The sequence below is a fragment of the Rhinoraja longicauda genome, chromosome 13, assembly GCF_053455715.1.
Source record: "Rhinoraja longicauda isolate Sanriku21f chromosome 13, sRhiLon1.1, whole genome shotgun sequence".
NCBI lineage: Eukaryota > Metazoa > Chordata > Chondrichthyes > Rajiformes > Arhynchobatidae > Rhinoraja > Rhinoraja longicauda.
Genome location: NC_135965.1, coordinates 41,872,857 through 41,887,706, shown reverse-complemented (window position 1 = coordinate 41,887,706; position 14,850 = coordinate 41,872,857).

Here is a 14,850-nt window from a genome sequence, read left to right as displayed (position 1 = left end):
ATGCAGGAGTTCAGCTGCTTCGCAGTTCCACTTAGATATGTAATTGAATTAGATATACAAATATAACCAATACACAGCAGGACATTTAACTTGATGTGGTATTGATGTGGTATTTTGTTAAATTCTCCAGCTTGGCACTCTTTGAAACTCAAAGAAGTTTAGTTTGCAAAACGATTCATCAATGCGCCAAATGAAACTATAATGTCATATTATGAGGTCACTTTTGTTACATACTGAGTTATTACTGTTTGTTTTATTCATTACAGTTGACATATTAAGCTCCTGTATTTTGCATAAAGGACACAATATTGCAGCATATTGGCAAGCTGCTTTGCTTTTCACAGTGAATGTTATGTCCTAATATCAACCCCTAGGGATAAACACACGTATAAAGACTGGAAGCAAATGAGGCCCTGCAGCAGGTGGCCTTTTGCAGCCTAATGAATGTGGCAATCTGTTACTATCACTGCAGTGCTTTTTACCAGACAATTAGTCAACTAAGCGTGTAATTATTCCAGGCCAACAAGAGAGGCTCTTCTCTAATTTCATCTTTTCATTGCTGTTTACTCACCCACACTCCCCTCATTAATGAGAGATTTTCCAGTCCACATTAATTGATTTCAATAACATTCATTTTAGTTGAAAGGGAACGATTCTGTTAATTGGGAAAGTGGAAGCATCTTTTCATTTCAAGTGTGTCCCACTACAGCGCTTTGAATGGACTCAACAGGTCTTGGCTAATGAAGTTAAGTAACATTGCAAATATAAAACTAAATTACAATTATCTGTATTGTTGCACGCTTTCTGAAAATGTACAAAAACATTGTGCAAATGAACACACCTAACTGGATAAAGCTTCTGAACGGCATAATTAACACCTGAGCATTCTTTCTAGTTAAATTCAATCAATAAGCTTTTAACTGCTAAATAAATTGATCTCTCTGTTATGCTCTAGGTTAAATGTGTTTGGTTTCCATTAAAATCATTTATGTCAGAGCTTTAATCAAGCTTATTAGCGTTTTTGAGTTGTGATAGGCATGAATTAAGTCTTGTGGCATTTACTTTTGGGATGTGTGCTTACTTGGCCTGAGAGAGACCATTTAAGGCTCTCTCAAATGTCAGGCTACTAACTCACAAGTGAACAGCATCCCAGTCATTTTAATTTGGTTCCTTGTGGAAATAAATCTGCCAGAACAATATGACTTTGGATTTTGGAACTAATTGCCACTGATTTCGAAACATTACTTTGGAAAACAATAAAAATCTGTGAGAAATAGAACTGTCATGTTGGTAGGAATTGCTGTGAGTGTTGGACTCCTGGGATTGTGACATTCGAGTTCAGCTTGAAGTATGTGACTGCCAAATAATCATTTGCGATCTGTGCTCGGTCTCCCCGTTCTGTCTCTTCTGGAATCTTTGATTCTTATCAGAGAATGAAGTGCGTAAATGTTCAGGATCATCAGCATTCACATATCTCCCTTTGATTATTTGAAATATAAACATGAAACATGAAACATCAAGTTAGGAAAAGGGGACATACAACGAGATCTGGGTGTCCTAGTGCATCGGTCACTGAAAGTAAGCATGCAGGTACAGCAGGCAGTGAAGAAAGCCAATGGAATGTTGGCCTTCATAACAAGAGGAGTTGAGTATAGGAGAAAAGAGGTCCTTCTGCAGTTGTACAGGGCCCTAGTGAGACCACACCTGGAGTACTGTATGCAGTTTTGGTCTCCAAATTTGAGGAAGGATATTCTTGCTATTGAGGGCGTGCAGCGTAGGTTTACTAGGTTAATTCCCGGAATGGTGGGACTGTCATATGTTGAAAGACTGGAGCGACTAGGCTTGTATACACTGGAATTTAGAAGGATGAGAGGGGTTCTTATCGAAATGTATAAGATTATTAAGGGGTTGGACAAGTTAGAGGCAGGAACCATGTTCCCAATGTTGGGGAAGACCAGACCAAGGGGCCACAGTTTAAGAATAATAGGTAGGCCATTCAGAACGGAGATGAGGAAAAACTTTTTCAGTCAGAGAGTTGTGAATCTGTGGAATTCTTTGCCTCAGAAGGCAGTGGAGGCCAATTCTCTGAATGCTTTCAAGAGAGAGCTAGAAAGAGCTCTTAAGGATAGCGGAGTCAGGGGGTATGGGGAGAAGGCAGGAACGGGGTACTGATTGAGAATAATCAGCCATGGTCACATTGAATGGCGGTGCTGGCTCGAAGGGCCGAATGGCCTACTCCTGCACCTATTGTCTATTGCCTATTGTCTATTGAAAGTCTGAAGAAGGGTCTCGACCCAAAACGTCACCCATTTTTCTCTCCAGAGATGCTGCCTGTCCTGCTGTTATTCCAGCATTTTGTGTCTACCAACATGAAACTCTTGCTGTGTGTGTCTGTGTGTGTTAGTATATATGTTTGTATTATTTATATATATATGCTACACACACATATATATACATGCACATACAAATATATATATATATACATACACATAAATATATATAACTATGTACACATATAGGTATATGTACAATATACACACACACACACACATACATGGATGTAAAAGTGTGTATGTGTGTATATACCCTTCTTCAGGTCTTATTTTTTAGTTTCTTTCTTCAGCTCTGAAGAAGGGTCTCGACCCGAAACGTCACCCATTCCTTCTCTCCTGAGATGTTGCCTGACCTGCTGAGTTACTCCAGCATTTTGTGTATACCTTTGATTTGTGCCAGCATCTGCAGTTATTTTCCTACACCATGTGTGTGTATATATATATATATATATATATAGGGCGGCACGGTGGCGCAGCGGTAGAGTTGCTGCTTTACAGCGAATGCAGCGCCGGAGACTCAGGTTCAATCCTGACTACGGGTGCTGCACTGTAAGGAGTTTGTACGTTCTCCCCGTGACCTGCGTGGGTTTACTCCGAGATCTTCGGTTTCCTCCCACACTCCAAAGACGTACAGGTATGTAGGTTAATTGGCTGGGTAAATGTAAAAAATGTCCCTAGTGGGTGTAGGATAGTGTTAATGTATGGGGATCACTGGGCGGCACGGACTTGGAGGGCCGAAAAGGCCTGTTTCCGGCTGTATGTATATGATATGATATGATATGATATATATGTATATATATATATATATATATATATATATATATATATATATATATATATATATATATATACACATACACATACACATACACACACACACACACACACATATATATATATATATATATATATATATATATATATACACACACACACATATATGTGTGTGTATCTATTAATGTCTGTGGTAGACACCAAATGTTGGAGTAACTCAGCGGGATAGGCAGCATCTCTGGAGAGAAGGAATGGGTGACATTTCGGGTCGAGACCCTTCTTCAGACTGTGTCTGTGTATGTGTATATGCAAGAGAAAATCAGAAACAGAATCGGCTTCATGAACCTGATATATAACTATATTTCTATTTTTTTAAAAATTTAACAATAAAGACCAACAATCTGAGACTCACCCCTCCTGCACTGCTGGCCCACCACCTCCAAACATTGCATTGGGTTATCTTCAATTTCTTAAAATAAAATCCTATTGCCTTTGGAGCCTCGCAATGCATTGTCCACACTGCTTTCTGTTTAAAAATCTAACTGACTGTCTCTCTCTTTTTTAACTCAATATGAATCTCCTTATAAACCAATATGTGAATCGACAGCAAAGAATTAAGGTGCCCTCAAAAGCTATGGATTTAAATTGTTTTGCCAATTGTAATTGTGTCTAGATTATATATATATATATTTTTATATTTATAAACGTCACCCATTCCTTCTCTCCTGAGATGCTGCCTGACCTGCTGAGTTACTCCAGCATTTTGTGAATAAATACCTTCGATTTGTACCAGCATCTGCAGTTATTTTCTTATATATTTTTGATGTGTGAAGAAACAGTTTCAAGCATAGCTCGCTGATGTTTTAATCTTTGAAGAGATTACAGTTCTGTGACTGCTTGTACACCTGTATTGCATGTCTTTTCTTTTTCCATATTGATTTGAAGCTTAAAAAAAAAATTACTTTTTAGTTTCTTTATTCATGACATGTGATTGCTGTCAGTTTCATTTGATGTCACAAACCTCTTATTGGAATGTGGTTAACCAAGTGGGAGCCACTTTTCAGACCCTTGTCGAATTTACCGTTGTTCAACTATGCGCTGCATGTGCAGGTAGCTTCTTCAGTCGCTCACTGAAGCAATAGAAAACAAAGCCATGATTATATATTTTGTGCTTAGTTCCCAGTCGCAGCTGGGATTATTGGTTAGTGAAAGCACATAGAAATGCCAGCTGATCTTTCCTTTTCAAGTGCTTCCTCATCAAGTGCTTTTAAGCGTTGTGGTATCACCTTAACACAATTCTGATTGGAAATTCACTGGTTAGAATGCATCAAATTCACTAACTAAAAACCAACTCTTTAGGAAATTCTTCCTTTCCTAAATTATGCCAAATTCTTGAAATCATAGTGAAAACTAGGACATTTGCAAAAATTCAACTGTCTATAAAAACTTTAGATTGTCAAATTTCATTTTTTAATTCAGTGGCCTAATGCACTGTTTTGTGTATCCTTTTTGGATCTGCATTATTATAAGTTTAATTGTGTAAAATTATGTAAATAGTATGCAAAATATATAGCAGGTAAAATTATGTTACCTCACCTGCATGTGAAACTGTATTTTATGATCGTTATTGTCTACCCTATTTAAATATCTTAATTTTGTTTTCCAATCAGTATTAATTTTCATTTTCAAGAGTTAGATGTTTGTTTTTTCTTTTGTTTAAGCAGATCTCTTTCAGAATTTAATATCAAAACGGCTGAAATTTAGCCACAGCCATTTTCAGTTTACACTGAATTTTGTTCTTATTTTGGATATTGCATCTGCTTTTCTTTGGAAATGTGAAAGGTAGCCCAATTAAGTACATAGCACCTATCAACTCTGCAACCTGTATCAGAAGGGCCTGTCCCACTTTAGGCGATTTTAAGGCGACTGCCGGCGACTAGGCTGTCGCCGACAGTTCGCCGGGTGTCGCGGGCATGATCGTGAGGAGTCTTCCAAGAATCGTAGTGGATCTCAGCGCATTGCTGAGAAATCATACGGAGTGAAATTTCTCGGCGACAGCTGGCTTGTCGGCAGGTTCTTGCATAGAAACATAGAAAGAAACAAAGAAAATAGGTGCAGGAGGAGGCCATTCGGCCCTTCGAGCCAGCACCGCCATTCATTGTGATCATGGCTGATCGTCCCCAATCAATAACCCGTGCCTGCCTTCTCCCTATATCCCTTGATTCCACTAGCCCCTAGAGCTCTATCTAACTCTCTCTTAAATCCATCCAGTGATTTGGCCTCCACTGCCCTCTGTGGCAGAGAATTCCACAGATTCACAACTCTCTGGGTGAAAAAGTTCTTTCTCACACCCGAAAATACAAAGTTTAGGACAGAGTGGAAGCTTCTCTTTTGTGGCAATAGATAAAGTTGTTATTATCTCCTTCCAGTACTCTTGGATGGTGGGGCATTCCCAAAGGCAATGAAACAAGCTACCCTCATGTACACCACATTTGATACACAGATCAGGTGTATTAGGGTTAATGCGATGCAGTAAAACAGGAGTAATATATAGTCTCATTATCCATTTGCATTTATATATGCAGTAATATATAGTCTCATTATCCATTTGTACTGGAGTAATTTGAACCGTGTATTTATTGTTTGGACTTGAGATTGTAAACATACATCCTGCCATTCTTCTAGAGTAATTTCTTCATCAAGATCTGAACACCACGCAAGCCTTTTATCTTCTGAAGATTCCTTTGCTGTAGCTATAATAATGTGGTAAAACCGTGAGATTTGGCCACCTGGCTCATGATGGTTTAAAGCCGCCTTTTCTAAAGAGTTTTGAGTTGGCAGACCTAGTGAGCTTTGCGTCTTTGTTATGAAGTTTCTAATCTGGAGATACTTAAAAAAATGTTTTAAATCAAGTCCGAATTTTTGTTTTACTTCATTGAAACTTAAAAGAATATCATTATTATATAAATCTGAGATTTTACTGATACCCTTGTCCGCCCATATCTTAAAACCCAAGTCATTAGTGCCTGGCGTAAAGTTTCTATTTCCCCAGATTGGTGAAAATTGGGATAGAGGAGGATTTTCCTCCAGATAATTTAACACTTCATGCCACACTATCAGTGTGTTTTTTTACGAAGGGATTTAAAGTGTATTTTTTCAGTGTGGATATATTTGCTGAATATAGATAAAGATTTAAAGGAATTTTAGAAGTTGTGGCCTCCTCCATCCTTATCCAATGTAGGGTTGACTGAAGCACAAACCAAAAAGAGGCTGCCCTCCGTTGGGCCGCCCAATGGTATCCCTGGAGGTTAGGAGTTTTAACCCACCTCTGTCATACGGTAAGTACAACAGGGTTAAGCGAAGCCTTGAACGTCTACTGTTCCAAATATAGTTACAAAAAAGCTTTTTCATTCTAGTAAAAAAATTAAAAGGGGGAGCCAGCGGGATGGTCTGAAAGAGGTAAAGGTAGGATGTACATTTTGTGAACATTAATACATCCAATTATGGATAATGGTAAGGATTTCCATCTGTTAATAGATTCTACCACTGAGTCAACCACCGGATCAGTCTGAAGAAGGGTCTCGACCCGAAACGTCACCCATTCCTTCTCTCCTGAGATGCTGCCTGACATGCTGAGTTACTCCAGAATTTTGTGAAATAAATACCTTCGATTTGTACCAGCATCTGCAGTTATTTTCTTACACTACCAGATTATAGTTAGTGGGCACAATGGATTCTATTGTTGGAGTGATTTTTACTCCAAGATATGTAAAACTTTCCAAAACATTTCTGAAAGGAGTCTGTAGTGGAGGGGTTAGTCTTTCAGAACTTTTAAGAAATAGGATTTTAGATTTAGATGTATTAACTTTATAACCTAAAAATCTACCATATGTTTCAATTAAATCTAGTAAATTGGGTATAGATTGTTTCAGATCCGTTAAAAAAAGTACAATGTCATCCGCGTACATTCCTATTTTATTCTCAATATCATTCATTTTAATACCAGCTATCCCCCTGTTGCTTCTAATTCCAATAGCTGAAGGCTCATTGCCCAGAACAAAAAGAGGAGGTGAAAGGGGGCACCCTTGCCGTGTGCCTCTGAAGAGAGAAAACTGTTCTGATACCATATAATTGGTTACTGAAGCCCTTGAATCATAATATAAGATTTTGATCCAATTGAGGAAGTAACTGCCAATTCCAAAACGATTAAGCACTTCAAATAGGTATTCATGTTCGACCCTATCAAAGGCTTTTTCCGCATCAAGTCCTACCACAGCCGCGTCTGGTGCTTCTTTCTTTGCATGTATAATATTCAACACTCTACGTATATTATGGAAGCCCTGTCTTCCTTTAATAAAACCATTTTGATCTAGAGCAACAATAGATGGCAGGTGTTTCTGAAGCCTCCGTGCAAGAACCTTTGCTATTATTTTCACATCGGAGTTAATCAAAGAGATAGGGCGAAAGGATTCACACTTTGTGGAGGGCTTTCCTGGCTTTAATATTAAAGTTATAAGTGCACTCCGTGGTGAAGGTGGCAGCTCACCCTTTCCAACTGATTCTTCAAACATGTCCAATAATGGGATGAGTAGCTTGTCCTTGAACTTTTTATAAATATCAATAGGTATACCGTCTGGCCCTGATGCCTTTCCTCCTTTCATACTGACAATGGCCTCCGACAATTCTGATAGTACAACTGGAGAATTAAGCTCATCTTTAGCTCCTTCTTCTACAACAGGTATCTCTAACTGGTCTAGGAAGTTGTGGAGGGTCTGTGAGATGGCTGGAGCATCTGATGTATAGAGTTTTGAGTAGTATGATTGAAAAATATTGTTAATTTCTGGTGGATTTATTTTTGTTGTCCCTTCCTCAGATTCAATTTCCAAAATTGATCTTTCATTTTGCAATGATTTTATACGCCAGGCCAATAGCTTCCCTGCCTTCTCTCCTTGATCATAAAATGTCTGTTTCAGTTTCATTAGGCTGGATGCTGCTTTATTTGTGAACAATTCGTTGTACTGTGCTCTGAGAATTGCCAATTTCTGTCTGGTCTCTTTTATATCGTAAAGATTAATTTCTATCACAAGTTCTTTAATATTTTTTTCTAACTCTATCAATTTCAGATGTTGTTTATTTGAACTGCTACATGTATAACTGATCATTTGCCCTCAAATATAGGCTTTAAATGCCTCCAATCTAGTTGATGCTGAAGTTTGAGTTGTATTCAGTTGGAAATAAGTATCAATATTTTTTCCAACAAATCCGAAGAATTTTGTATCATTTAACCATTGTGGGCTTAATCGCCACACGGCAAGGCCTCTACTAGCTGTCCTAACGGTGTAATTAACTTGTAGTAAAGCATGATCTGAAATGACAACACTTTTATACACTGAATCGTTCACACAGGTTATCATTGGTTTAGAAATTAGGAAATTATCTATGCGTGAATAGGAATTATGAGTAGCAGAATGAACAACCCAATGAAACAAATTAGAACAGTTTTAAAACAGAATAAAGAAAGGTGGAGAGGGATTTGGACCCAACGTGGGCAGGTAGGACTAGCATAGGGGGGATTTTGTGGTTGACATGGGCAAATTGAGCCAAAGGGCTTGTTTCCATGCTGTATAACTCTATGAACACCAAAGTCCAATCCTCCTCTGAATCAAAGACCACACTGATCTATATATATTTTGCTGTTCCTTCATCTTGCTCTTTCAGTATCCTAGAACTTCCTACCTCATTGTTCTATTGCAGTAATTACAGCTTGCACAGATCATATCTTAATGGTGAAAGTCATGAGAAGATCAATTTAGTTTCTAAATAGAACAACTGACAAGTTAGTGGAATGGAAACTTGACTTCACCTAAGATAAATTTGGTTGAGGTACATAAAAGGGAAGGCACTGTAAAATAATGGAAAAAAAATCCTGATGGAAGTTGTAAACCATTATTGATGCTTGTTGAGTAAACGTCTCTCACAATCTCTGTCAGGATAGAAAGAAACAGTTATGGCGAGAAAATGGAAAATAAGTATTAATTCTTGACACAGAGGAGTGAAAACGATAATGACCCTGTCTATGTATTTAAAGTAATATTGCTTATCAAGCTGGAAGGGGGATATTACATTTTTAATGCAGCAAATATAATCATGATCAAGTTGGGGTGGAAAGGACTAGACAATCTCCCCAAGACCCCTGATCTGATATAGATGCGTAAATTGCACAATTCATGTATGGTTTGAGATTTAAACATCTAAATTGGACAGCATAATTGATTTGTTCCACTCTTCAGCCGAGCTTCTAATTTTTTCCTCCTATTTAAATAATAGTTTCCCTGGTGTTCTTTGGGCCTAATCATTTTATCATCTTTCTTCCCACAACCACAAGGATTTTTGTTTTTGTGTTTTATCTGTGTTATATAGAATCTTGACAGCTGGTTTGCAGTTGAGTATGTGTACCTGTGGTTGTCAAGGTTACTCAGTTTTATCCACCCACAGATTTCTTTGATTTGCATAATTCTATCATATCAGTTTATTGCATTCCAGAATGAAGTTGATAAATGGCACGTTCTGAAACTGATATCTTCTCCAAAGATTTTATCAGCAAATGTATTGTATTTTTCTTAAGTAATGTCAGTCAAAGATTGACCAAACTTTGTTGCAAAGGTAGCAAAGGCAAAGAAAAAAAAGGGAAAAATCGATGACATCAAAAAATAAAAGTTAAATAGTCGTGAAGGCAACTTGAGATACATTTGATGTTGTAGCACTCCCATTTCTAACAAAAGGGTTTAAATCCCAATTATGATGGACCATAATCTAAACATCATCTATGAACCATTTTTCTATCTAAAAATGCAGAATATGCACTCATTTATGTAGCGCACTTTCATAACTTGGTTCCTGGTTTGTAATATAACACAAATGATAGACACAAAATGCTGGTGTAACTCAGCAGGACAGGCTGCATCTTTAGATAGAAGGAATGGGTGTCGTTTCAGGTCGAGATGAGTTACTCCAGCATTTTTGTGTCTATCTTCGGTGTAAACCAGCATCTGCAGTTCCTTCTTACATAATACAAATGATGATAAAACCTAACAAAGATGTTTAGAATTAACGATGATACCTTTTGATTACCTTCAATATAACGATTGCGCTAGCTATAGGTCGATTGGTGGCATCCTTACTTTTGCATTGGGCAATTTGTGGGTTCAGTTCCCACTTCAGACACTTGAACACAAAAATCCAGGCTGGCATTTCAACGTAATAATGAGAAACTGTTGCAGTATTGGAGATGCAATCTTTTGGATGAGATTTAAAAACCATGGCCCTTCTACACATAAGATTATTTAACATATTCCACATCTGTAAGGAGTTTACACATTCTCCATGTGACAATAGACAATAGACAATAGGTGCAGGAGGAGACCATTCGGCCCTTCGAGCCAGCACCGCCATTCAATGTGATCATGGCTGATCATTCTCAATCAGTACCCCGTTCCTGCCTTCTCCCCATACCCCCTGACTCCGCTATCTTTAAGAGCTCTATCCAGCTCTCTCTTGAATGCATTCAGAGAATTGGCCTCCACTGCCTTCTGAGCCTGTATGGGTTTCCTCTGGGTGCTTCAGTTTCCTGCAACATCCTAAAACTGGATAGGCCTCTGTAAAATTGCCTCTAATGTGTAGGGAGTGGATGAGAAAGTGGGATAACATAGAATTGGTGTGAACAGGTGAATGATGGTTGCCGACTTGGTGGGCCGAAGAGCCTGTTTCCATGCTGTTGCCCTAAACTAAACTAAACTAAACTAAACTAAACTAAACTAAATTAAATGAAAACTGCATTCTGATGTTTGTCCACTTATTAAGATTGGTGAAACAGATCATATCTTCGTCATCATATTTCCTTTTGTGGAGGCTTGTATGCAAATTGGTCATTGCTTTACCTAATTTCATAAGTTCATAAGTTACAGGAGTGGAATTAGGCCATTCGGCCCATCAAGTCCACTCCGCCATTCAATCATGGCTGATCTATCTTTCCCTCTCGACCCCATTCTCCTGCCTACTCCCCATAATCCCTGACACCCATACTAATCAAGAATCTATCAATCTCTGCAGCGAGGGCATTGAAAAAAAATGCTTCTTTGGCTGTAACATGTTTCGGAGCATACTGAGAATATATAACGCTACATGAAACGATAGATCATTTCTTAAGTGAAAATGAGGGAATAATTCAATTCTTTAGCAAGATTGCAACATTTATAATGAGGAAGGCTTAAAAATAGCACAACATTTTTGATTTTAGAAATATTGAACAGCAATCTCATTGTGTGTCAACAAAATGACATCACAGATTTTAAATAAAGCTTGCAGAAATAGCAGGCATTTACAGAGATAAATTAGTATTGGAGATGATGTCATGGCCAATTAAGATGCAGTAGGTTGGAAAATCTGGATCAATGGATGAAAGCCTGTCTAATGCAGAACATGTTTTGAAAGACTTGATTTGAAAATTGTGTAGACCGTAAAACCTGTCGCTTTAGAAACTAAAATGTTGACTGATTACGGCTTATAAGTATTGCTATGCAAACTAAACATGCATTTGCCTCAATGGGTGGTGGCGTGCATGTTCGACATGAGGCTCCAGCAGTCCTTCTAAAAAGCATCTACAAAGAATAACCTAATTTATAATGTAAGGTGACATTTTCGTGACAACTTTCAATCAGTTGACTTTAAATTGGTATTTAAATCTCAAATTAGTATTGAACAATAGTGGATGCATTCTGTGTTTGTTGCGAAATATGATTCACCAATGTTTCTCCAATGTATGTAAGAATACACGTCTTAATAATTTCCCACCTCTCAAGCTTTTGTGAGAACTCGCAAACTGCAATATAAGTCATAGAGTCTTAGAGCATGGAAACAGGCCCTTTGGCCCAACTTGCACACACCAGCCAATATGTCCCATCTACACTAGCCCCACCTGCCAGTGTGTGGCCCATATCCCTCTAAACCTGTCCTATCCATGTACCTGTTTAAATGTTTGTTAAACGTTGCGATAGTACCTACCTCAACTACCTCCTCTGGCAGCTTGTTCCATACACCCACCACCCTTTGTGTGAAAAGGTTACCCCTCAGGTTCCGATTAAATCTTTCCCCCCTCACCTTAAACCTATGTCCTTTGGTTCATGATTCCCCTAGTCTGGGCAAGAGACTCTGTGCGTCTACCCGATCTATTCCTCGCATTAATTTGTACATCTCTATAAGATCATCCCTCTTCCTCCTGTGCTCAAAGGAATAGAGTCTTAGCCTGCTCAACCTCTCCCTAGCTCAGGCCCTCGAGTCCCGGCAACATACTTGTAAAGGGTGATCACATGGTATTAGTTTTTAGAGACACAGCTTGGATGACAGGCCCTTTGGCTCACTGAGCCCATGCTGACCATCGACCACCCGTACGCCAGTTCTATGCTCTCCCACTTTCCGATGCCACACACCAGTGGCAATTTTTACAGAAGCCAATTAGCCTACAAACCTGCATGTCTTGCAATATTAGGACAAATTAAATGAAGTTAAATTCACTTAGTTAAATGAAAATTGTACAATATTGAAATACCTTTAATTCTGACCTATTTTCTTCATGATAATTAAATATAAAAAATAAGGCTAAATATTGTTAAAATAGAATAATTACTCATAACAGTGATGCAGTATTAGAGTTGCTGCCTTACAGCGCCAGAGACCTGGGTTCGATCCTGACTAAGTGTGCCATCTATACGGAGTTTATATGTTCTCCCCGTGACCTGTGTGGGTTTTCACCGTGATCTCCAATTTCCTCCCACACTCCAAAGATGTGTAGGTTAATTGGCTGTATACAATTGTGTCCAGTAATGTGTGCAGGATAATGTTAATGTACGGGATCGCTGGTTGGCGTGCCTCAGTAGACCGAAGGGCCCGTTTACGCGTTGCATCTTGAAACTAAACTAAACTAAACTTAAATGCTCAGACTTATATTCTTCTGTTAACTTATTTTCCTTTCAGCTGTTAGCTACCAGTCAAGCAGTAATCTTAACCACATACAACATGCATGGTTAAATGTCTTTTTAAAGGCTCCTGGACTTCTTTTTAAAGGCTCCTATCTTTCAGGATTTTAGAAGAATACCTCTTATTCCATCAATGTGATTAATTTCACTTCCTGCAACAAATATGCTTAAGGTCTCAGCAAGATTACCGAATTGTGCTGGATTACGAGTAGTTTTGTGTGATAGGCTTCTGTCCACTGATAATTAAATTGATCCTTTGAAAAATTCATTTCACTTGCAGCGGAGTGAGGAGGCTTTCAAATATCATTTTGAAATGGGTTCACCACCCATCGAATCATTCATTCCCAATATCTTTTGGTTTGTCAAGATATCACCACTGTGTCTAGTTTAGTTTGATCAATATTCACTAATTGATGTGAACTTACACACAAATATTTTTACTCTTTTCCGTATTTGTTTTGTTCATGGAGCTGAACACTTACTCTTTGCACAGTAATGCTGGCCTGATCCCATTGCACAGTGGTGCTGCACTCTTCCCTCGTGAGTCTTTGCATTTATATTCATAGTCAGGCCAACCAAGAGATGCTGCCTGACCCGCTGAGTTACTCCAGCACTTTGCGTCTATCTTTAGTTTTAACCAGCATTTGCGGTTCCTTTCTACGCAACCTTTTCTTGGTTTATGCACCTCAATTCCATTTGTCCAGTCTGAAGAAGGGTCTCGACCCGAAACGACTTCCATTCATACGTGCTGCCTGTTTCTCTGAGTTACTCCAGCATTTTGTGTCTATCTTCAGTGTAAACCAACATCTGCAGTTCTTTCCTACACTATTCCATTTGTCTGCTGAGGAATTCTGCACCCAAGGCCTATGGAACAGGACTAATATATGAGCTCTTTCATTGCCGGGATGTGAATGGCAGTAATAGATCTATCAACTGCAAAATATTTTCACTTGCATCCCAAATGCCAGATTTACAGTTCTTAGTAAATTGAAATTTTACCCAATTGGTGACTCAGTGCTCTGCTATATTTTGGTGATCCAATTTGTAAATTAATTTCCATGTTCATCTTCCCAAATGGCCCGAGCTGGACCCAAGTGGCCTTTTGTGTTAAAAATAGTTTCTTTTTGTGTTTGGGTGTTAGTGTCATTGAGGTGATTTGTGATTGCTAATCTGTAGGATTAGCACTTAGGTGCATTTTTCTCATACAGTAGAATTGAAAAATTACTTTGCATTCACTTCCATTGCGCTGTGAAGTACTCAGGCTGGTTTTAGAAGCTCTGTTGTTGGATGCCCCTCAGATTAAGGCAATTGTTCTCATATGTAGGAGATCCAGGGAAGGAATGACATATCAAAACCACAAGGTGGTCAAGGGAAGGTTGATGTCAGAGTTAACATTAAGTTTTAAAAGCGCTTTACAAGTAATCGTAAAAATGAGAAGCCAGTAAGCTTACATCAGTCAGAGCATTGAGTACAGAGGTTGGGAGGTCATATTGCAGATGTATAAGATGTTGATGAGGCCGCATTTAGAGTATTGTGTTCAGATTTGGGCATCATGTTACAGAAAAGATGTTGTCAAGCTGGGAAAGGGTGCAGAGAAGATTTACCAGAATGCTGCTAGGACTCGAGGGCCTGAGCGATAGGGAGAGGTTTTGCAGGCCAGGACTCTATTCTTTGGAGCGCAGGAGGGTGAGGGGTGATCTTATAGGTGTACA